This window comes from Hyperoodon ampullatus (assembly GCF_949752795.1).
Source record: "Hyperoodon ampullatus genome assembly, chromosome: X".
Classification (NCBI taxonomy): Eukaryota; Metazoa; Chordata; class Mammalia; order Artiodactyla; family Ziphiidae; genus Hyperoodon; species Hyperoodon ampullatus.
The window spans coordinates 103,692,100-103,714,912 of record NC_136913.1 but is presented as its reverse complement, the minus strand read 5'-3'; the positions used below and the strand labels follow the sequence as shown (position 1 = coordinate 103,714,912).

Sequence of the window (22,813 nt, the reverse complement as noted above, 5' to 3'; positions counted from 1 at the left end):
GGAGAGAGCTGTGAAGGAGGAAAGGTTTCCACACACTAGGAAGGCCCTTCACGGGCGGAGACTGCGGGTGGCGGAGGGGGGAAGCTTCAGAGCCATGGAGGAAAGTGCAGCAACAAGGGTGCGGAGGGCAAAGCGCAGAGATGCCCGCACAGAGGAACGGTGCCAACCAGCACTCACCAGCCTGAGAGGCTTGTCTGCTCACCCGCTGGGGCGGGCGGGGGGCTGGGAGCTGAGGCTCGGGCTTCGGAGGTCAGATCCCAGGGACAGGACTGGGGTTGGCTGCATAAACACAGCCTGAAGGGGGCTAGTGCGCCACAGCTAGCCAGGAGGGAGTCCGGGAAAAAGTCTGGAGCTGCCGAAGAGGCAAGACACTTTTTCTTGCCTCTTTGTTTCCTGGTACACGAGGAGAGGGGATTAAGAGCGCAGCTTAAAGGAGCTCCAGAGATGGGTGCAAGCCGCGGCTATCAGCGTGGACCCCAGAGACAGGCATAAGACGCTAAGGCTTCTGCTACAGCCAACAAGAAGACTGTGTGCAAGCACAGGTCACTATCCACACCTCCCCTGCCAGGAGACTGTGCATTCCACCACTGCCAGGGTCCCGTGATCAACTTCCCCGGGAGAATGCATGGCGCGCCTCAGGCTGGTGCAACATCATGCCGGCCTCTGCCGCCACAGGCTTACCCCGCATCCGTACCCCTGCCTTCCCCCGGCCTGAGCGAGACAGAGCCCCCGAATCAGCTGCTCCTTTAACTCTGTCCTGTCTGAGCGAAGAACAGACGCTCTCCGGTGACCTACATGCAGAGGCAGGTCCAAATCTACAGCTGAACCACAGGAGCTGTGCGAACAAAGAAGAGAAAGGGAAATCTCCCCCAGCAGCCTCAGGAGCAGCGGATTAAACCTCCACAATCAACTTGATGTACCCTGCATCTTTGCAATACCTGAACAGACAACAAATCATCCCAAATTGAGGAGGTGGACTTTGGGAGCAATGATATATATATTTTCCCCCTTTTTCTCTCTTTGTGACTGTATGTATAAGCTTCTGTGTGTGATTTTTGTCTGTATAGCTTTGCTTTCACCATTTGTCCTAGGGTTCTCTCTGTCCATTTTTTAAAAATTTTATTAAAAAAATTTTTTCTTAATTTTTTAAATAACTTTATTTTATTTTACTTTGTTTTATTTTATCTTCTTCTTTCTTTCTTTCTTTTTTTCCTCCCTTTTATTCTGAGCCGTGTGGAGGACAGGCTCTTGGTGCTCCAGCCAGGTGTCAGGGCTGTGCCACTGAGGTGGGAGAGCCACGTTCAGGACACTGGTGCACAAGAGGCCTCCCAGCCCCACGTAATATCAAACGGTGAAAATCTCCCAGAGATTTCCATCTCAATGCCAAGATCCAGCTCCACTCAATGACCAGCAAGCTACAGTGCTGGACACCCAATGCCAAACAACTAGCAAGACAGGAACCCAACCCCATCCATTAGCACAGAGGCTTCCTGAAATCATAATAAGGCCACGGACACCCCAAAACACACCACCAGACGTGGACCTGCCCACCAGAAAGACAAGATCCAGCCTCATCCACCAGAACAGGTACTAGTCCCCTCCACCAGGAAGCCTACACAACCCACTGAACCAACCTTAGCCACTGGGGACAGACACCAAAAACAACGGGAACTACGAACCTGCAGCCTGCGAAAAGGACACCCCAAACACAGTAAGTTAAGCAATATGAGAAGACAGAGAAAGACACAGCAGATGAAGGAGCAAGGCAAAAACCCACCAGACCTAACAAATGGAGAGGAAATAGCCAGTCTACCTGAAAAAGAATTCAGAATAATAATAGTAAAGATGATCCAAAATCTTGGAAATAGAATGGAGAAAATACAAGAAATGTTTAACAAAGACTTAGAAGGGACTTCCCTGGTGGCACAGTGGTTGAGAGTCCGCCTGCCGATGCAGGGGACACGGATTTGTGCCTCAGTCCGGGAGGATCCCACATGCCGCGGAGCGGCTGGGCCCGTGAGCCATGGCCGCTGGGCCTGCGCGTCCGGAGCCTGTGCTCTGCAGTGGGAGAGGCCACAACAGTGAGAGGCCTGCGTACTGCAAAAAAAAAAAAAAAAAAAAAAAAGAGAAGACCTAAAGAGCAAACAAACAATGATGAACAACACAATAAATGAAATTGAAAATTCTCTAGAAGGGATCAATAGCAGAATAACTGAGGCAGATAAATGGATAAGTGACCTGGAAGACAAAATAGTGGAAATAACTACTGCAGAGCAGAAAAAAGAAAAAAGAATGTAAAGAACTGAGGACAGTCTCAGAGACTTCTGGGACAACATTAAATGCACCAGCATTCGAATTATAGAGGTCGCAGAAGAAGAAGAGGAAAAGAAAGGGACTGAGAAAATATTTGCAGAGATTATAGTGGAAAACTTCCCTAATATGGGAAAGGAAATAGTTAATCAGGTCCAGGAAGCACACAGAGTCCCATACAGGATAAATCCAAGGAGAAACAGGCCAAGACATATTAATCAAACTATCAAAAATTAAATACAAAGAACAAATATTAAGAGCAGCAAGGGAAAAACAACAAATAACACATAAGGGAATCCCCATAAGGTTAACAGCTGATCTTTCAGCAGAAACTCTGCAAGCCAGAAGGGAGTGGCTGGACATATTTAAAGTGATGAAGGAGAAAAACCTACAACCAAGATTACTCTACCCAGCAAGGATCTCATTCAGATTTGATGGAGAAATTAAAAACTTTACAGACAAGCGAAAGCTGAGAGAGTTCAGCACCACCAAACCAGCTTTACAACAAATGCTAAAGGAACTTCTCCAGGCAGGAAACACAAGAGAAGGAAAAGACCTACAATTACAAACCCCAAACAATTAAGAAAATGGGAATAGGAACACACATATCGATAATTACCTTAAATGTAAATGGATTAAATGATCCAACCAAAAGACAGATTGACCGAATGGATAAAAAAACAAGACCCATATATATGCTGTCTACAAGAGACCCACTTCAGACCTAGGGACACATACAGACTGAAAGTCAGGGGATGGAAAAAGATATTCCATGCAAATGGAATCAAAAGATAGCTGGAGTAGCTATTCTCATATCAGACAAAATAGACTTTAAAATAAAGACTATTAGGGCTTCCCTGGTGGCGCAGTGGTTGAGAGTCCGCCTGCCGATGCAGGGGGCACAGGTTCGTGCCCCGGTCCGGGAAGATCCCACATGCCGCGGAGCGGCTGGGCCTGTGAGCCATGGCCGCTGAGCCTGCGCGTCCGGAGCCTGTGCTCCACAACGGGAGAGGGCACAACAGTGAGAGGCCCGTATACCGCAAAAAAAAAAAAAGAAAAAAAAAAAGAAAGCCTATTACAAGAGACAAAGAAGGACACTACATAATGATCAAGGGATTGATCCAAAAAGAAGATATAACAATTGTAAGTATTTACGCACCCAACATAGGAGCACCTCAATACATATGGCAAATACTAACAGCCATAAAAGGGGAAATCGACAGTAACACAATCATAGTAGGGGACTTTAACACCGCACTTTCACCAATGGACACCTCATCCAAAATGAAAATAAATAAGGAAACAAGCTTTCAATGATATATTACACAAGATGTACTTAATTGATATTTATAGGACATTCTATGCAAAAACAATAGAATACACATTCTTCTCAAGTGCTCATGGAACATTCTCCAGGATAGATCATATCTTGGGTCACAAATCAAGCCTCAGTAAATTTAAGAAAATTGAAATCTTATCAAGTATCTTTTCCGACCACAACGCCATGAGACTAGATATCAATTACAGGAAAAAATGTGTAAGAAACACAAACACATGGAGGCTAAATAACACACTACTTAATAACCAAGAGATCACTGAAAAAATCAAAGAGGAAATAAAAAATACCTAGAAACAAATGACAATGAAAACACGACGACCCAAAACCTATGGGATGGAGCAAATGCACTTCTAAGAGGGAAGTCTATAGCAATACAATCCTACCTTAAGAAACAAGAAACATCTCAAATAAACAACCTAACCTTACACCTAAAGCAGTTAGAGAAAGAACAAAAAACCCCCAAAGTTAGCAGAAGGAAAGAAATCATAAAGATCAGATCAAAAATAAATGAAAAAGAAATGAAGGAAACAATAGCAAAGATCAATAAAACTAAAAGCTGGTGCTTTGAGAAGATAAACAAAATTGATAAACCATTAGCCAGACTCATCAAGAAAAAAAGGGAGAAGACTCAAATCAGTACAATTAGAAAGGGAAAAGGAGAAGTAACAACTGACACTGCAGAAATACAAAGCATCATGAGAGATTACTACAAGCAAGTATATGTCAATAAAATGGACAACCTGGAAGAAATGGACAAATTCTTAGAAATGCACAACCTTCCAAGACTGAACCACGAAGAAATAGAAAATATGAACAGACCAATCACAAGCACTGAAATGGAAACTGTGATTAAAAATCTTCCAACAAACAAAAGCCCAGGACCAGGAGGCTTTACAGGCAAATTCTATCAAAGATTTAGAGAAGAGCTAACACCTATCCTTCTCAAACTCTTCCAAAATATAGCAGAGGGAGGAACACTCCCAAACTCATTCTACGAGGCCACCATCACTCTGATACCAAAACGAGACAAAGATGTCACAAAGAAAGAGTCTACAGGCCAATATCACTGATGAACATAGATGCAAAAATCCTAAACAAAATACTAGCAAGCAGAATCCAACAGCACATTAAAAGGATCATACACTATGATCAAGGGGGTTTATTCCAGGAATGCAAGGCTTCTTCAATATAGGCCAGTCAATCAACGTGATACACCATATTAACAAATTGAAGGAGGAAAACCATATGATCATCTTAATAGATGCAGAGAAAGCTTTTGACAAAATTCAACACCCATTTATGATAAAAACCCTCCAGAAAGTAGGCATAGAGGGAATATTCCTCAACATAATAAAGGCTATATATGACAAACCCACAGCCAACATTGGCCTCAGTGGTGAAAAACTGAAACCATTTCCACTAAGTTCAGGAAGAAGACAAGGTTGCCCACTCTCACCACTGTTATTCAACATAGTTTTGGAAGTTTTAGCCACAGCAATCAGAGAAGAAAAAGAAATAAAAGGAATCCATATTGGAAAAGAAGAAGTAAAGCTGTCACTGTTTGCAGATGACATGATACTATACATAGAGAATCCTAAAGATGCTACCAGAAAACTACTAGAGCTAATCAATGAATTTGGTAAAGTTGAATGATACAAAATTAATGCACAGAAATCTCTTGCATTTCTATACACTAATGTTGAAAAATCTGAAAGAGAAATTAAGAAAACACTCCCATTTACCATTGCAACAAAAGAATAAAATATCTAGGAATAAACTTACCTAAGGAGACAAAAGACCTGTATGCAGAAAATTATAAGACACTGATGAAAGAAATTTAAGATGATACAAATAGATGGAGAGATATACCATGTTCTTGGATTGGAAGATTCAACATTGTGAAAATGACTCTACTACCCAAAGCAATCTACAGATTCAATGCAATCTCTATCAAACTACCACTGGCATTTTTCACAGAACTAGAACAAAAAATTTCAGAATTTGTATGGAAACACAAAAGACCCTGAATAGCCAAAGCAATCTTGAGAAAGAAAAACGGGGCTGGAGGAATCAGACTCCCTGACTTCAGACTATACTACAAAGCTACAGTAATCAAGAGAGTATGGTACTGGCACAAAAAGAAAAATATAGATCAGTGGAACGGGATAGAAAGCCCAGACATAAACCCACGCACATATGGTCACCTTATCTTTGATAAAGGAGGCAAGAATATATGGTGGAGAAAAGATAGCCTCTTCAATAAGTGGTGCTGGGAAAACTGGACAGCTATATGTAAAAGAATGAAATTAGAACACTCCCTAACACCATACACAAAAATAAACTCAAAATGGATTAAAGACCTCAGTGTAAGGCCAGACACCATCAAACTCTTAGAGGAAAACATAGGCAGAACACTCTATGACATAAATCACAGCAAGATTCTTTTTGACCCACCTCCTAGAGAAATGGAAATAAAAACAAAAATGAACAAATGGGACCTAATGAAACTTTAAAGCTTTTGCACAGCAAAGGAAACCATAAACAAGACAAAAAGACTACCCTCAGAATGGGAGAAAATATTTGCAAATGAAGCAGCTGACAAAGGATTAATCTCCAAAATTTACAAGCAGCTCATGCAGCTCAATATCAAAAAAACAAACAACCCAATCCATAAATGGGCAGAAGACCTAAATAGACATTTCTCCAAAGAAGATATACAGATTGCCTAACAGACACATGAAAGAATGCTCAACATCATTAATCATTAGTGAAATACAAATCAAAACTACAATGAGATATCATCTCACACCGGTCAGAATGGCCATCATCAAAAAATCTACAAACAATAAATGCTAGAGGGGGTGTGGAGAAAAGGGAACCCTCTTGCACTGTTGGTGAGCATGTAAATTGATACAGCCACTATGGAGAACAGTATGGACGTTCCTTAAAAAACTAAAAATAGAACTGCCGTATGACCCAGCAATCCCACTAGTGGGCATATACCCTGAGAAAACCATAATTCAAAAAGAGTCATGTACCACAATGTTCATTGCAGCTCTATTTACAATAGTCAGGACATGGAAGCAACCTATGTGTCCATCAACAGAGGAATGGATAAAGAAGATGTGGCATATATATACAGTGGAATATTACTCAGCCATGAAAAGGAACGAAACTGAGTTATTTGTAGTGAGGTGGATGGACCTAGAGTCTGTCATACGGAGTGAAGTAAGTCAGAAAGAGAAAAACAAAAACCATATGCTAACATATATATGGAATCTTAAAAAAATACATGGTCATGGAGAACCTAGGGGCAAGATGGGAATAAAAATTCATACCTACTAGAGAATGGACTTGAGGATATGGGGAGGGAGAAGGGTAAGCTGTGACAAAGTGAGAGATTGGCATGGACATATATACACTACCAAACGTAAAATAGATAGCTAGTGGGAAGCAGCCACATAGCACAGGGAGATCAGCTCGGTGCTTTGTGACCACCTAGGGGGGTGGGATAGGGAGGGTCGGAGGGAGGGAGATGCAAGGGGGAAGAGATATGGGGACATATGTGTATGTATAAGCAATTCACTTTGTTATAAAGCAGAAATTAACACACCAATGTAAAGCAATTATACTCCAATAAAGATGTTAAAAAATAACAATAAAAAATAAATAAATTTCTGTTGTTTAAGCCGTGAAAAACAAAAAATACTTTATTGCTAAAAATGCTAACCACCATCTTGGGCTTTCAGCAAATTGTAATATTTCTGCAATAGAAACAGATCACTGATCACAGATCACTATAACAAATATAATAATGATGAAAAAGTTTGAAATATCACCAGAATTACCAAAATGTGACACAGAGACAAGAAGTGAGCAAATGCTGTTGGAAAAATGGCACCAGTGGACTTGCTTTATGCAGGGTCGCCAGAAATCTTCAATTTGTTTAAAAAAAAAGAAAAAGCACAATTTCTGCAAAGTGCAATAAAGTAAAGCACAATAAATGAGGTGTGCCCGTATATACAGTGCAATATTATTCAGCCACAAAAAAGAATGAAATATTACACTTGCTACAACATGGATGGACCTTGAGGGCATTATGCTAAGTGAAATAAATCAGAAAGACAGATAATGTGTGATCTCACTTTTACATGGAGGAATCTAAAAACAACAAACAAACAACGACCCCCCCTCAATTAAAGAAAACAAGCTCATAGGGGCTTCCCTGGTAGCACAGTGGTTGAGAGTCCACCTGCTGATGCAGGGGACACGGGTTCGTGCCCCGGTCCGGGAATGTCTCACATGCTGTGGAGCAGCTAGGCCCGTGAGCCATGGCCGCTGAGCCTGCGTGTCCGGAGCCTGTGCTCCGCAACAGGAGAGGCCACAACAGTGAGAGGCCCGTGTACCGCAAAAAAAAGAAAGAAAACAAGCTCATGGAACAGATTGGTGGTTGCCAGCGGTGGGAGGTAGGAGAAATGGGTGAAGGGGGTCAAAGGTACAAACTTAAGTAATGGGGATGTGTAATGTACAGTATGGTGACTACAGTTAATAGTACTATTGAAAGTACTAATAGTACTAATTTGAAAGTTGCTAAGAGAGTAGATCTTAAAAGTTCTCATAAGAAAAAAAATTTTTGGTGTGGTGACGGATGTTAACTAGACTTATTGTGGTAATCATTTTGCAGTGTATACAAATATCAAATCATTATGTTGTACACCTGAAACTAATATAATGTATATCAATTATACCTCAATTTTTTTAAAAAAGAGAGAAAAGGAGGTTCTTTGGGGTTCATGCTGTAGTTTGGAAATAGATGAGAGCATTCTTTTTCCTTATTTTATTCTTGTGGTTCCTTTTCCCTTCAGAACTCCACTAAGAGACCACTATGTAAACCCAGGAGAAGCAAGTCACCAAAACTTCCGTTTTTCTTTTCCTCTGAGCTTGCTTTGCCTGCTTGAGAAAGCAGAGGCCTGCGCCTCCCAAGCCCTGGCCAGACCTGACTGTGAGCTCAGCCCGTGGCCTTAGGCTGCCAGCACTGCTTTCCAGACCCCACCACCAGCTCTGCAGCCCATGTAAATCACTGCCCTCACACACGCTCTCTGCAGCAAAGTTGATAATAAGCTCATCCTGATTTTTCCTCCTACCAATACTTCCTTGATGCAACCTAAGGTTTTCTGTGATCTCAAGTAGTCACCTCTTGATTCCATGTCCTAGAAATAAGTCATCCCTGCTTGAGGAAATGAAAAAGTACTTCAGATTAACACAGGTCCAAATCTACCCTGAATTGGCAGACACCCCACCAGCACCAAAAAGTTCCACAAAACCCACTTGTTCCTAATTGTACCACCAAAAGGGAAAAAAATCCTTAGATGAGAAGTTCCTCAAGAGAATATTCATTTATGCATTTGGTAGTTTCATAACATTGATTTTGTGTGATATCTCCAAGGCATATTTTGACAATATATTAGAATTCTCATTTTCACCCTTTTTGGGTCAGTGGAATTTTATGCATAATTGTTCTTTTTTGTTTTTGTCTTTTTAGACAACTTTAGGGCTACCACTCCCTACCTTGCTTTACCAAATGCTGAAAAACAACAGCAGGAGGACTTGAACTTTAAGCTCTCAACCCCATCCATCTCATTGCAACTAAACAGAAGTTAGTTACTCCTATAGTGTGTTCTCTGGACCAATTATTCCCTTGCACCAGTGCTGAAATATTTACAGAATCACTCATTTTACCTCAGAGTTTATGCTTGGTTTTGAATATTTAATTTTAATTTAATTTTTATTTTTATTTTTTTTGCGGTATGCGGGCCTCTCACTGTTGTGGCCTCTCCTGTTGCGGAGCACAGGCTTCGGACACACAGGCCCAGCAGCCATTGCTCACGGGCCTAGCTGCTCCACAGCATGTGGGATCTTCCCGGACCGGGGCACGAACCCATGTCCCCTGCATCGGCAGGTGGACTCTCAACCACTGCGCCACCAGGGAAGCCCCCGGTTTTGAATATTTTAAATAATTTAGCACTGCTGAACCCTCTTATAACCCAGCTCCTCAGTGCATTAATGTAAATACTTCCAGGTCAGATTGAGTCCCAACATGACTGCATGGAAGATAGAAGTATTGCTTTAAGGAGGGCTAACATCCTCCCTAAAGGATACTTGTGTTAGGAGGACTTGAATTTTATTGGAAAAAAACACATATCTATATATATTCAGATGGATAGATACCACAGGTGTAGGAAAAGTGGCTCTGTTCTATTTTTTCTTCTTTGGGAATGATGGGCAGTTTCCATAAACTGGAATTTACTGATCCCATTTACTACCCCTTAAAGCCCCCAAAGTTCAAAAACTTATTTTCCAATCATGGAAAAGGCAGTAAAAACAAACCAACATGAGAATGTCCATGACAAAGATGTCCAAGTCCCAAAGCAGGTTTTAGGATGGCTGCCCTGCCAGGTTGTTTTTTTCAGGTTTACTCACCTGCACCCTGGCTTCAGTATCATCCATGTGTCTTGCAAGCTCCTTTCTAAGAGAAGAAAATCACAAATGTTCAGTATTCTGAGATGTGGATGAAATTAAATATATGGATGTTATTTCACTCTTGTTTTAAATTTTCTATTCCCTTCATGCCCCCCACCACAGTACACTTTTCTGTAATACCCAGCTCCAGGCTCACCTTAGCAGGTGGTTTTCCCTCCCACGCAAAATTTAATGGGGCACCAAAAAAATCAGTAATTAAGATAAATAATTTTTTAGTGCAGTATTTAACAAATACCAAAATTAGTGCAAAAATAGCCCATGATGAAAATATTACCAAAATTTAAACATAGGTAGAATCTGACCCTGCACTTGCTCCACCGTGCCTGGGTTCCAACAAAACGTTATTTACAAAACGGGCCTCCAGCCAAAGTTTCCCTACTTGATGGATTTTAATACAGCATGAAAATATTTACCTTGATGCCCAGTAGGTACTGCCCCCACCCCAGAGTCCTGGGGGAGGGGGCCCTGGTGGCCTTGGGCCCTCTAGATGGCTTTTGGCTCAGACTCCGGAAGAGAGCCAGAGACACCCAGAGACAACCGAGCCCCCTGGAGAGCTAGGCACCTCCAGGGCTAGCCGCGTACATGGTGAACACGGCGGGGTATCCAGTGCGGTGTAAAAGGCTCTCCAACCGTAGCTGCAAAGGGGTGAATGTGATGCGGTAGAAGCGCTGCTACCTGTCCCCAGGCTTGCGCCCCTCAGGGACCTGGGGAGGTCAGCTCCTGCTGCTGCTGCTTTGTGCGCTCCTGGCCGCCGCCTCCTCGTCCTCCCCCGCCCCAGTTCGGACCACACTGCCTCCTCTTCACCTCCCGCTACCATCCATCGCTGAGATCACGGAGGGCTTCATATCTGAAAAGGGGGAAAGGCAAAGAGAGAGCCTATAGGGAGGCGAAGGGCCGTCACTGAGCCGCAGCAGCGTCCCGTCCACTCGCCTCTCCCAGGGAAAGGGCGTTTCCTGGGCTTCGCCAAAGCACCTGTCCCGGTCTGGGCACTGGCCTTGTGGTTCTTCCCGGTCTCCACCGACTCAGGCTGTGATAGCCAGTATCATCGAGGCTACTCCACTGCTCCCCCACCCCACGAGCCGAGGCTCCACGTCTTGAGTGCTGTGGATGAAGCTGTGCTGGGATCTGCGGGGATGCCCTCGTCCGGGATAGAGCTAGGGCCAGTGGCCGGGTCAGGTACTCTTTTTGGCGCCTGGTCCCGGTTATAGCGTGTCTGTCGCAGGTGCAGTGCATACCCGCTCATGGTTAGGTGCCCGCCCCCACCTGGCCTGCGGTGGGTGGGACCCGCTGAGGCGTGCACGAGGCCAGGGAGTGGCCGTAGAGGGGTGCCAACTTGAGGCGGGGGAGGGGCAGGGGAATGAGACCTCACTCGCCCCCGGGGCCCGGAAAAAATGTTGGGAGAACATCTCTCGGCCTGGCCCCTCGATGGGCGCAGGCTCGTTGCCCTTAGTTACCCCAGAGCGAGAGACACAGAGGTGGGGCTGGAGAAAGCGCGCAGGGCCCCAGCAGCCCCAGCCCGGTCACCACCCCTTGTCGTGTGGGCTCTGAGCACGACTCTCCCCCTAACCCCCCGAAAGTCGGTAACTAATGGATGGGACTCTGGTTCTGTTCCATTCGCCCGCAAAGTCCACGAATCGGGCTAGTGGTTCATATGAAATGATTAGGGAGCTGCTTGCTCTGGCTCCCTGGAGCGCATTATAGTGGGAGCTTGGGGCTGTGTTTGCAGAGCACTCTGTGTGCTCAGATGCCCGCTGCAGGAAACCCAACCTGTCCCTTGCTGAATGCAACAAGTACTCCAGATTTGTACTAACCCACGTCAGAGTGCACGTGTAGAACCCTGCCAGTGATCAGTGCTCCCAAGAACGCTTACAGTGCAAAGGGCTCTTCCTTCGACTTTGGACGTAACTGTGGAGCTATGCATCGTCCACTGGACTCTGCTCCACACCTCTGGCTGCAGATGCCCTACATAGGTGCATGTTTGCCCTTTACTTGGGCCTGTGTTGTAGACCAGGGAGAGTTTCCATCTTCCCCATGCCGCCCTTTTCTCCTGCACCCCATCTCCCACCCCACCCCGCCCACTCTGTCTCTCCTCTAACTTCCCGAATTCTTTTTTGGTTTTTTGGTAGCTCTCTCCACTTTTTTTTATTATTTATTTTATTATTTTATTTTATTTTAACATCTTTATTGGAGTATAATTGCTTTACAATGGTGTGTTAGTTTCTGCTTTATAACAAAGTGAATCAGCTATACATATACATACATCCCCATATCCCCTCCCTCTTGCGTCTCCCTCCCTCCCACCCTCCCTATCCCACCCCTCTAGGTGGTCACAAAGCACCGAGCTGATCTCCCTGTGCTATGCGGCTGCTTCCCACTAGCTATCTATTTTACGTTTGGTAGTGTATATATGTCCATGCCACTCTCTCACTTTGTCACAGCTTACCCTTCCCCCTCCCCGTATCCTCAAGTCCATTCTCTAGTAGGTCTGTGTCTTTATTCTCATCTTACCCCTAGGTTCTTCATGACATTTTTCCCCTTAGATTCCATATATATGTGTTAGCATGCGGTATTTGTTTTTCTCTTTCTGACTTACTTCACTCTGTATGACAGACTCTAGGTCCATCCACCTCACTACAAATAACTCAATTTCGTTTCTTTTTATGGCTGAGTAATATTCCATTGTATATATGTGCCACATCTTCTTTATCCATTCATCTGTTGATGGACACTTAGGTTGCTTCCATGTCCTGGCTATTGTAAATAGAGCTGCAGTGAACATTGTGGTACATGACTCTTTTTGAATTATGGTTTTCTCAGGGTATATGCCCAGTAGTGGGATTGCTGGGTTGTATGGTAGTTCTATTTTTAGTTTTTTAAGGAACCTCCATACTGTTCTCCATAGTGGAATTCTTGTTCCCCACCAAGAAGGGCCAAATGATAGCCAGGCCAGATTGAGGGTTTTATGGTTCTTCAAGAGGTGTTTACAGGTCCCCGGGGGCATGTTAATATCCTGAATATTAAGAATAGCTTCTAACCATGGGTACTGTGCTTGACATTGTATATGATTTATCCTATTTCTACCTGCACAATCATGATTATCATCATCCCCTTTTTGAAAGAAATTAAACCAGGGTGGAATGGCTCAACCTCACTCATAGACAAGCCCTGCCCTGCCCTGATGATGAAGGGGTTCCACTCACTGCACTTTCAGATGTGGCCCCTCTTCCACCAGTGAGTTGGAACAGGGAAGGAGGAGCTGGTAGACAGAGCCTGGGCTTCTGTGTCAGCCAACCTGCCTTTGAGGGGACAAGGGGATTTGATTAAGCAGCCTCTTAGGTACCTTTACCCTGGAGGACATTAATCATTTTTTGTCATTAATTAATTCAATTTATAAATTATTTAAATGTCTCATTCTTAATGACACTTCAGTGCAGGTGTGGAGGAGAAAAGGTGAGGTGAGATTTGTGCACACATCACTAATGTGCTCTTTGGAAGCTTGTCTTTAGGAGTAGTAGTTACTTACATCATGGGCAGTAACACTTTGGGATTGAATATTTCTAATAAAACTTTACAGATGACCACACCACACTGCTTTATATTCACCACTTCAGTCACTTTCTATTTATTTATTTATTCATGAGGGTCTGTAAGAGGGGAGATGGTTATCCTCTGGCGGTTCTCAACGAGGACAGGATGTTTTCCTGTGAAAATAATGTCCCTCCTGCCGCTTTTTGTACCTGTGAGCATCAGTCAGTAAGCCTATGTCGACTGCTGGTATACAGGGCCCTGTGCCAGGCGATGTGGGGAATGTCACAATGCCTGACCCAGCCATTGTGCTGTGGGTTCTCAGTCTTGAGAGGCAGATCGGCCCACACCAGAGAAAGAAGCCACAAATTATGGAGGCAGATCGCCCAGCCCCACCATTTACTCACTCTGTGACCCTGGGCAAGTTGGCCAACCTCCCTCTGTGCCTCAATTGCCACATCTGTAGAATGGATAGCATGATGGTACCTGCCTTACGGTGTTGTGAGGTTTAAATAACGTAATAAAGATAAGGCCCATGGTGAGCTCTCAACCAACATCAGCTGGTGCTCAAGTAAAGGGATCAAGAGTGAGGTCAGTCTGTATCCACGTCCACACTGACATGAAGATGTCAGGTGAGGAGTTATTGGGAAGAACACAAGAATGTATACATATAAAACATGTAGAACAGCGCCTGGCACAGTAGGTAAGTACTTGAGCCATGAGAGCTATTGCTATTATATGTATTGTTATTTTCATGTTATTGATGAAAACTACCTCTGATTCAGAGATTCTTACCCAATTCACTAGCTAGGAGTGAGAATTGAGCCTGGATAGAGAGGATGGTTAGGAATTCAATATAGTACAGAGCCCAAGCAGAAAAGACTTGAGCCAAGGCCCTAGGCTGGGATCAGGCAGGTATGTCCAGGGATCCATAGACTGTGCATGCTGGGAGATTGGAGTATCATAGGACATGAGGTTGAAAGGGAAGAAATCAAGATGTGGCCGTGCTGTGCAAAACTGGCAGGTATTTATTCTATATGTAAGGGGGAACCAGGAGATATTTCCAGCAAAGAAGTTACATAATCCCATGCATATTTTGGGAAAGTAACACAGGCTGCAGGGGGTAGGAAAGGAGAGAGGAGGAAGCTAAACTTAGGAATCAAATAGGAGTTTGTTGTAATAGTAAGTTGCAAAAGTAAGCCCAAATGAGGGCCTGGCAAGGGGAACTGGAAGAAGGGGAGAGTCAGAGCACTCATGGATTTGAAGATGATTAGAGGGAAGAGTGTTGAACAGCTCTGAAGTTTTGAGCAGGATGACTGAAGGACGGTGATGCCATTATGCAATTTAGGGAGCACTGACTTGTGGTGGTAAACAAATAGTGGGGGTTACACATGTTGAATCTGAGATTCATGTGCAACTCAATGAATGCTTAGAAACATGATCCTGGCATTCAGGAGAGACAGCAGAGATAAAGACATAGATTTGTAAATCATGAGTGTGAAGGGATGATGGTTGAATCCATGAGAGTAGAGGAGATCATAAAGGGATAAAGGGTAAAGTGAGAATTCAAGAGTGCTAAGAACTGGGCTTTGGCCAACAGCTACACCTTGAGGAGCGGGGAGAAGAAAAGTCAGCAAACAAGATAGAGAAGGAGCAGTTGGAGAGAGAGGAGAAAATCCCAAAGACACTAGATTACGGAAACCAAGAGAGGAGAGAAATTCAAGAAAGAGAAAGCAGCCAACTGTGTAGAGAAGTACGAAGAAATAAAGAAGACTGAGACCTGGATGTGCTGTTTGGTAAGTCCCTACTGAAGTAAAAAAGTGTTTTGTAAGGCAGGAGTCATATTCAAGGGATTGTAGAGAAAATGGGAGGAAGAAAAATAAAATAAGTTGGCAATAAATGTACAGTACAATTTAAAGGAGTTTGACATCAAAAAGAAAGCAAGGGTAATAGATGGTTAGTTAACTGTCACGTAGAAATCATTTTTTTTCTTTTGAAAAATCAAAGGTTCTTTTGTCAGGCACAGTAATGAAAACACCATGGTACTGGCACAAAAACAGACACATAGATCAATGGAACAGAATGGAGACCCCAGAAATAAACCCACACACCTATGGCCAATTAATGTATGACAAAGGAGGCAAGAATATACAATGGAGAAAAGACAGTCTCTTCAACAAGTGATGTTGGGAAAGCTGGACAGCCACATGTAAATCAATGACATTAGAAAACTCCCTCTCACCGTATACAAAAATAAACTCAAAATGGTTTAAAAACCTAAATGTAAAACATGACACCATAAAACTCCTAGAAAAAAACATAGGTGAAACATTCTTTAACATAAATTGTAGTAATATATTCTCAGATCGGTCTCCCAAGGCAAAAGAAATATAAGCAAAAATAAACAAATGGGACCTAATCAAACTTAAAAGCTTATGCACAGCAATGGAAACCATCAACAAAACAAAAAGACAACCTACTGAATGGGAGAAAATATTTTCAAACAATGCAACCGACAAGGGGTTAATATCCAAAATATACAAACAGCCAAGACATGGAAACAACCCAAGCGCCCATCAACAGATGATTGGCTTAAAGGGATGTGATTGATATATAGATAGATAAATAGATAGATAGATATTGATATATATATGTGTGTGTATATATATATATGAATATTACTCAGCCATAAAATAGAATGAAATATTGTCATTTGCAGCAACATGGATGGACCTAGAGAATATTATGCTTAGTGAAATAAGTCAGACAGAAAAAGACAAATACTGCATGATATCACTGTGTGGAATCTAAAAAATAATACAAATGAATCTATATACAAAACAAAAACAGACTCAACAGACATAGAAAACAAACGTACGGTTACCAAAGCAGAGAGGGAGAGGGGGAAGGACAAATTAGGAATATGGGATTAACAGATGCAAATTACTATACATAAAATAGATAAGCAACAAGGGTTTACTGTATAGCACAGGGAATTATATCCAATACCTTGTAATAAATTAACCTATAATAGAATATAATCTGCAAACAAAAAACTGAATCACTATGCTGCACATCTAAAACTAATACAATATTGTAAATCAACCATACTTCAGTTTTAAAAATTCTCGGGCTTCCCTGGTGGTCCAGTGGTTAAGACTCCGCACTTCCAATGCAGGGGGTGTGGGTTCAATCCCTGGTGGGGGAACTAAGATCCCACATGCCACACAGCACAGCCAAGAAACAAAGAAACCATTCTTTTGTCATGTCTGTAATCCTGTATCTGACTTTCAAATTTGGATATAAAATAAGACTCACCTAAACACAGTTGTAGGGTTTGATCAGAGAAGCGGAGTGAAAGGCAGTGAGGGAATTTATTATAGGGATTAGATCTCACGCAGTTGTGGGAGCTGAGGAAGAAGTCTATGAAAGGCTATTGCCTCTGCATTTGACGGTGGCCTGAAGTCAATGCACATATTCAAGGCCAATGGTTGGGCAGACAAGTGCATATGAAATGGGGGAGAGCAAAGACCAACTGGAACCTGCAAGGATTCCCTTGAACCCATGAGGACAAACTAAAACCCATGAAGACACAAAACTCCATGGACCCTATATCTGCCTCTTACTGTCTCCAATCTAGAGAAGGAACTGCCATCCTTTGCCACAGAGCTGCACACGCACCCGGCCCAGGATATGGAGACGTTGGAGGAGATCTTGTGGGTGGAGTCTCTGCAGGCCCCACTGCTGTCCCACGCCAACAAGATATGCCAGAGGGTCAGTGGCAACGTGCACAAGTGGCAATAGCACCTGGTCTTATACCAAATTTCAGAACATAATGGCTGTGGCTTCACTTCCACCTCCCAAATCTTGCCCCAATTTTTCTTCCAGCCAACCCTAATTCAGGACAGGGAAGGCAATCCCAGGAAATGCAGTTCTAGCCTAGCTAAATTGTCAAAGCCACTATAACAAGCGTGAGACACTATAATAGAGTGTAACTGGTCATTACTGGAAAGAAGGATGGCACACCATGGCAAAAGACACACAGGAGGTCATTCCGGGCCTCAGTTATAGGCAAGGATTTCCCAGCGTTTGGTGCTCAGATTCCACAAGAGCTGTGTCCAGGAAGGACTCATTTAACCACCACATTTACTCCACCAATCCTGTTGAGTGTCTCTGTTCACAGTGTCAGTGGAGCAGAAGAGGAAGGAACCGTAAGTAAGCATGGAGTTACTGGCAGCATTTTGGAAATCTTCTGGTCGCCATGAATTTTGGTCACTGACTTCTGACTTCTGAGATAGGCCATCAAACTCTGAACATTCCACCCAGCTTCTCAAAGAGGGTGAGTGGTCCTGGGTATATATCTGAAAAAAAAACCTGAAAACACTAATTCGAAAAGATACATGCACCACAGTGTTCATTGCAGCATTATTTACAATAGCCAAGATATGGAAGCAACTCAAGTGTCCATGAACAGAGGAATGGATAAAGAAGATGTGGTATCTATATATACAATGGAATACTACTCAGCCATAAAAAGGAAAATTTGGCATTTGCAGCAACATGGATGGACTTAGAGAGTATTATGCTTAGTGAAATAAGTCAGAGAAAGACAAATTCTATATGATATCACTTATATGTGGAATCTAAAAAATAAAACAAACTAGTGAATATGCCAAAAAAGAAACAGACTCACAGATATGTAACTGAGAAAGACCCTATGAGGCCTTCCCAGAATAGACCCCTACCCATGTCCTCCGCCTGCCTTTTGTCTGTAGAAAAACTTTAGTCAGAGAATAAATTAAGGGACTTCCTTGGTGGTGCAGTGGTTAAGAAGCCGCCTGCCAATGCAGGGGACACAGGTTCAAGCTCTGATCCAAGAAGATCCCACATGCCGTGGAGCAACTAAGCCCATGTGCCACAACTACTGAGCCTGCGCTCTAGAGCCCACGAGCCACAACTACTGAGCCTGCGTGCCACAACTACTGAAGCCCACGCACCTAGAGCCCGTGCTCTGCAACAAGAGAAGCCACCGCAATGAGAAGCCCGCGCACTGCAACGAAGAGTAGTCCCCGCTTGCCGCAACTAGAGAAAGCCCACGGGCAGCAACGAAGACCCAACAACGAAGATCCAATGAAGCCAAAAATAAATAAATATTTTTAAAAGAATAAATTAAATCAGAGAAGTGAGAAAGTGCAGAAAGAAAGGAAAACAGTCAAGCAAGACAAAATAGTAATACTTTAGCCACTAAACAAAGTCAAGGACCTTTAGTTCCTCCTCAAGGACTATAGATGATATTCTGAGCCATCTCCTTTGAGCTGTTTTGCAGATACTGAAACTCCCACCAGGTGGAAGAAGTTAACTGTATGCTGCCCACAAACACGGAGACCCCAGACCGGTTGGAACCAGAAGGTTGATGATGCTGGGTCCCTATGACCTCACCACCAACCAGTCAGAAGAATCTGATCACGCCCTGCTCCTTGAACACTATAAGACTCCTCACTACCCCCTCCAGGGTAGGTCACACAGTCTTGAGGGGATTAGCCTGCTGTGGCCCCCTTTGCCTGGCAAAGCGATAAAGCTATTCTTTGCTACTTCACCCAAAACTCTGTCTCCACACTTCTATTAAGCACCTGTGAACAAAGGCCAAATTTCGGCAACAGATATAGAAGATAAACTAGTGGTTACCAGTGGAAGAGACGCAGTAGGGAGGGACAAGATAGAAGAAGGGGATTAAGAGACTCAAACTACTAGGCATAAAATAAATAAGCTACAAAGATATGTTGTACAGCACAGGAAATATAGTCAATATTTTATAATAACTATAAATATACTATAACCCTTAAAAATTGTGAATCACTATGTTGTACACTTGAAACTTATTGTACATCAACCAAACCTGAATTTAAAATATACAAATAAATCAATCAATAAAACAGAGTGAGTGTTTCCTTATTTTTTGACAGCCCTTGGAGAAATAAGGGTAACACAGGCTTGGGTTAACTGTATAGGCTTTGGTAGGAATAGTGACTAGTTTCCAAAGCTTCAGATGGGAATATGAACCTGAAATCTGTCCCAGTGTGACTCATGGTGTCTTCCCAGATTAAAAGCAAAGCTTCAGAGGCAACAACTTCTGCTTCTGTGCTCTCTCCCACACCTATTAAGAATAAGAAATAGTGGGCCCATGGATACAAGAGAAAATCAGAAGAGAATAGCTTGAAGGCACTGGGAAGCTGCATAGGTGATAGCATAGATATTCTGCTGCTTTTTTGGGATAAGCTGTGCTTTGAACATTTTCCAAAGGAGAAAGAATCAGGGGTGGTTTTATTTGTCACAAAACAGTTGATTTTTACATAAGAACCTCCAATGAAAAGCTATGATTTCCTGGTTTGACTGGCAGTAAAGCTATATAACCAGAACATGGTTAAGTAGCTCTACAGCCCACACTTTATTATTTATCCTCTGGATAAATGAAGTTAGAAATAGGAAATATTCATTTAACTACTAGAGTTTTACACCTAAAAACTTCTCCATGAAATTCTGATTATTCTCTTTTAAAGAGTAATAGAAACTATGGGAGTCATTTTGAAGAAACAGCCTTCTTCAGGGGTCATGGTGGTAATAATAATAATAATAATGGCTAATATTGATTGAGGATTTGCTATGTGCTAGGCACTAACCAATTATTTTATGTGTATTATCTCATTTAATCCTCCCAATAGCTGTAGGCAATCAGTAGTCTGATTGCTTCCACTTAAAGATGAGGAAACTAGAGCCTAGAAAGGCTGTGATTTGTGCAAAGACACACAGTAAATTCCAGAGCTGGAGTTCAAACCCAGCCTATACCATTGCACTACATTCCTACAAAAATTCAAACTGAACAATAGGCAGACATCACTTCAGCAGAAGATGTACAAACAGGAATGTTTAGTGCAGCATCTTTTATAAGAGTTTAACATTAGAAAAAGCTTATATGTTTATCATAAGGGACTGATTAAATTAATAAAGGCCCCTCCATCCAACAGAATAGTTATGCATCTGTTAGGAATTATATTGCAAAGAAGTATGGATAGAATGATCCAATTTTAGTAAATACAGCATTTTTACCAGTATTTGCATACATGAAGAAGTCTGGAAAATTATACAGCAAAAATACAATGAGCATTTCAAAGTGGTAGGACTCTAGGTAAATTCAAACATCAACTTCTCCCAACTTTTCCTACAATAATTACTTAATAAAGAATAAAATCCGTGAACATCACAGTACTGTCCTTTCCCTGAGAGATACTGCTTCCCACTTGAGCGCCAGACCAGAAATCAGCCCTGACTGCACACAGGTGTTTCACGACTTTGAACGTCACTTATCCTCTCTGGGCCTCCTCTTCCACATATATAATAATGAGAAGGTGGTTTAATTTCGAAAATTCCTTCCAGGTCTAACGTTATTTGACTTGGTCAATTTCATTCCTAGAGAAGTTCTTTATTTCAAAAAAATACAAAAAGGGCGTGTGGGGGGTTTAAATGTCAATAAACGGTCTCCTCACACCTTATCTGTTTTCCTGGGCATATGAAGTTGTTGTTCCCATTATTCCCTTCCCATCAGTCTTTTGTGAAGGGAATGTTAATGCATTTCCCCAGAAATGTGTCAAATCACTCTAGAAGAATAAGTCTTTTCTCAGAAAGACAATTTTTAAAATTCATTTTTATTGCAGTATAGTTGATTTACAATGTTGTGTTAGTTTCAGGTGTACAGCAAAGTGATTCAGTTATACATATACATATAGCCACTCTTTTTTAGATTCTTTTCCCATGTAGGTCATTACAGAGTACTGAGTAGAGTTCCCTGTGCTATACAATGGGTCCTTATTAGTAATCTATTTTATATATAGTAGTGTGTATATGTCAATCTCAATCTCCCCACAAAGATAATTTTTAACCTATACCTTAAGAAACAGACAAACAAAAAACACTATATGCCGAAATAGCACACCCCGCAACCCAAGCCACAAAAGAAACAAAAGCAAACTACCCAAACACAATCCGCACTTCTGTTGTTATTCCATAGACTCTTGGCTTCTTTCTTAAGATCACCTGTTACTGATACATGTGATAAATGATAATAATAATAGCAATTAACCTTTATTTTGCAGCTATCCATAGGACCATTCAAAGTAGCGAACTCACTGCGGAGCAGCGGAAGTCGGGAAGAGTCTGTTTCTTAGAAGGGCGTGGCTGGCGGCCTTGGCCTACTCCCAGCCTGCGAGCTACCCAGCATGGAGGCGGCCCCTGCGCGCGAGCGGCGAGCGTCCGGCGGGCCGGCGCCGCGAGGCTCTCTGGCGCCCTCTGCTGTGGAGTCGGCTCCACGCCACCGCTGAGCGCGGACCCTCCACAGCCGTGCCTTCCCTGCAAGCTTCTCGCCATTCGTGGGGTGATGTGAGACTGCTAGGTGACGTGGGGTGAAGTGGAGCTCGCGGAGGGCTGCGGTGGGGGGCGTGTGGAGTCGGAGAAGTAAGGTGCAGACTGGCTGAGGGTGTTGTGGAAGGGAGTCTTTGCGGCGGGGAGGGATGTGCAGCCTGTGGGGCGCCATGCCACCAAGATCCACTTTCCCCTGCGCGAGTGTGGTCCTGGCGCCACCCGTGCCCACACATCTCCTGCGCCCCGCAGCCCTTTACTTGCTTAGGGAAATGGTAGAAAGCTGGGGGGCGGTTTCCCTGTCGCTTTTTAAACCTGACTCCTTCCCATAAATCGGAAAATCTGTCCTTAGAAGAAGGATAATTTTCTATTATCCTTCCCAGCCAGGGCAGTCTGTATTATGAAAACAGAAGATATTTTTCAACATGTAAAATGCTGAACATATGTCTTGCAGGTTCTCCCCTCCCCTCCCCTGGGGACCATTTCCCTGAGAGTGACTGGTCTAGAATCGTCCAAACTGCCTTGCTCCAAACCCCACTCCTCCCTCACCCTTACTTTCCATCCCCTTAGCAAATACTTTCCTAGATGGTGTATTCACCTAAGAACTGTAATTCTGAGATATCACCCATTTATGTCCACTTGCTAGCTGTGTGGCAGTCAGTAAACTACTCTGAGGTAATGGCATCAACC

The 22,813-nt window shown here is 43.0% G+C and overlaps 1 long non-coding RNA gene across 2 annotated transcripts in view; it reads left to right on the top strand.

The window, feature by feature from the left end:
- The window catches only part of LOC307069324, a 41,600-nt gene extending 19,610 nt beyond the window's left edge, over positions 1 to 21,990 (top strand). Inside the window, exon 4 of one of the 2 annotated variants that reach the window (XR_013811490.1) lies at positions 21,862 to 21,990. This is a non-coding gene — a long non-coding RNA (uncharacterized lncRNA). Of the gene's footprint in view, positions 1 to 15,314; positions 15,690 to 21,861 lie in introns of those variants that run through there. The other variant, XR_013811491.1, reaches the window with a different exon arrangement.
- Positions 21,991 to 22,813: the final 823 nt, after the last annotated feature.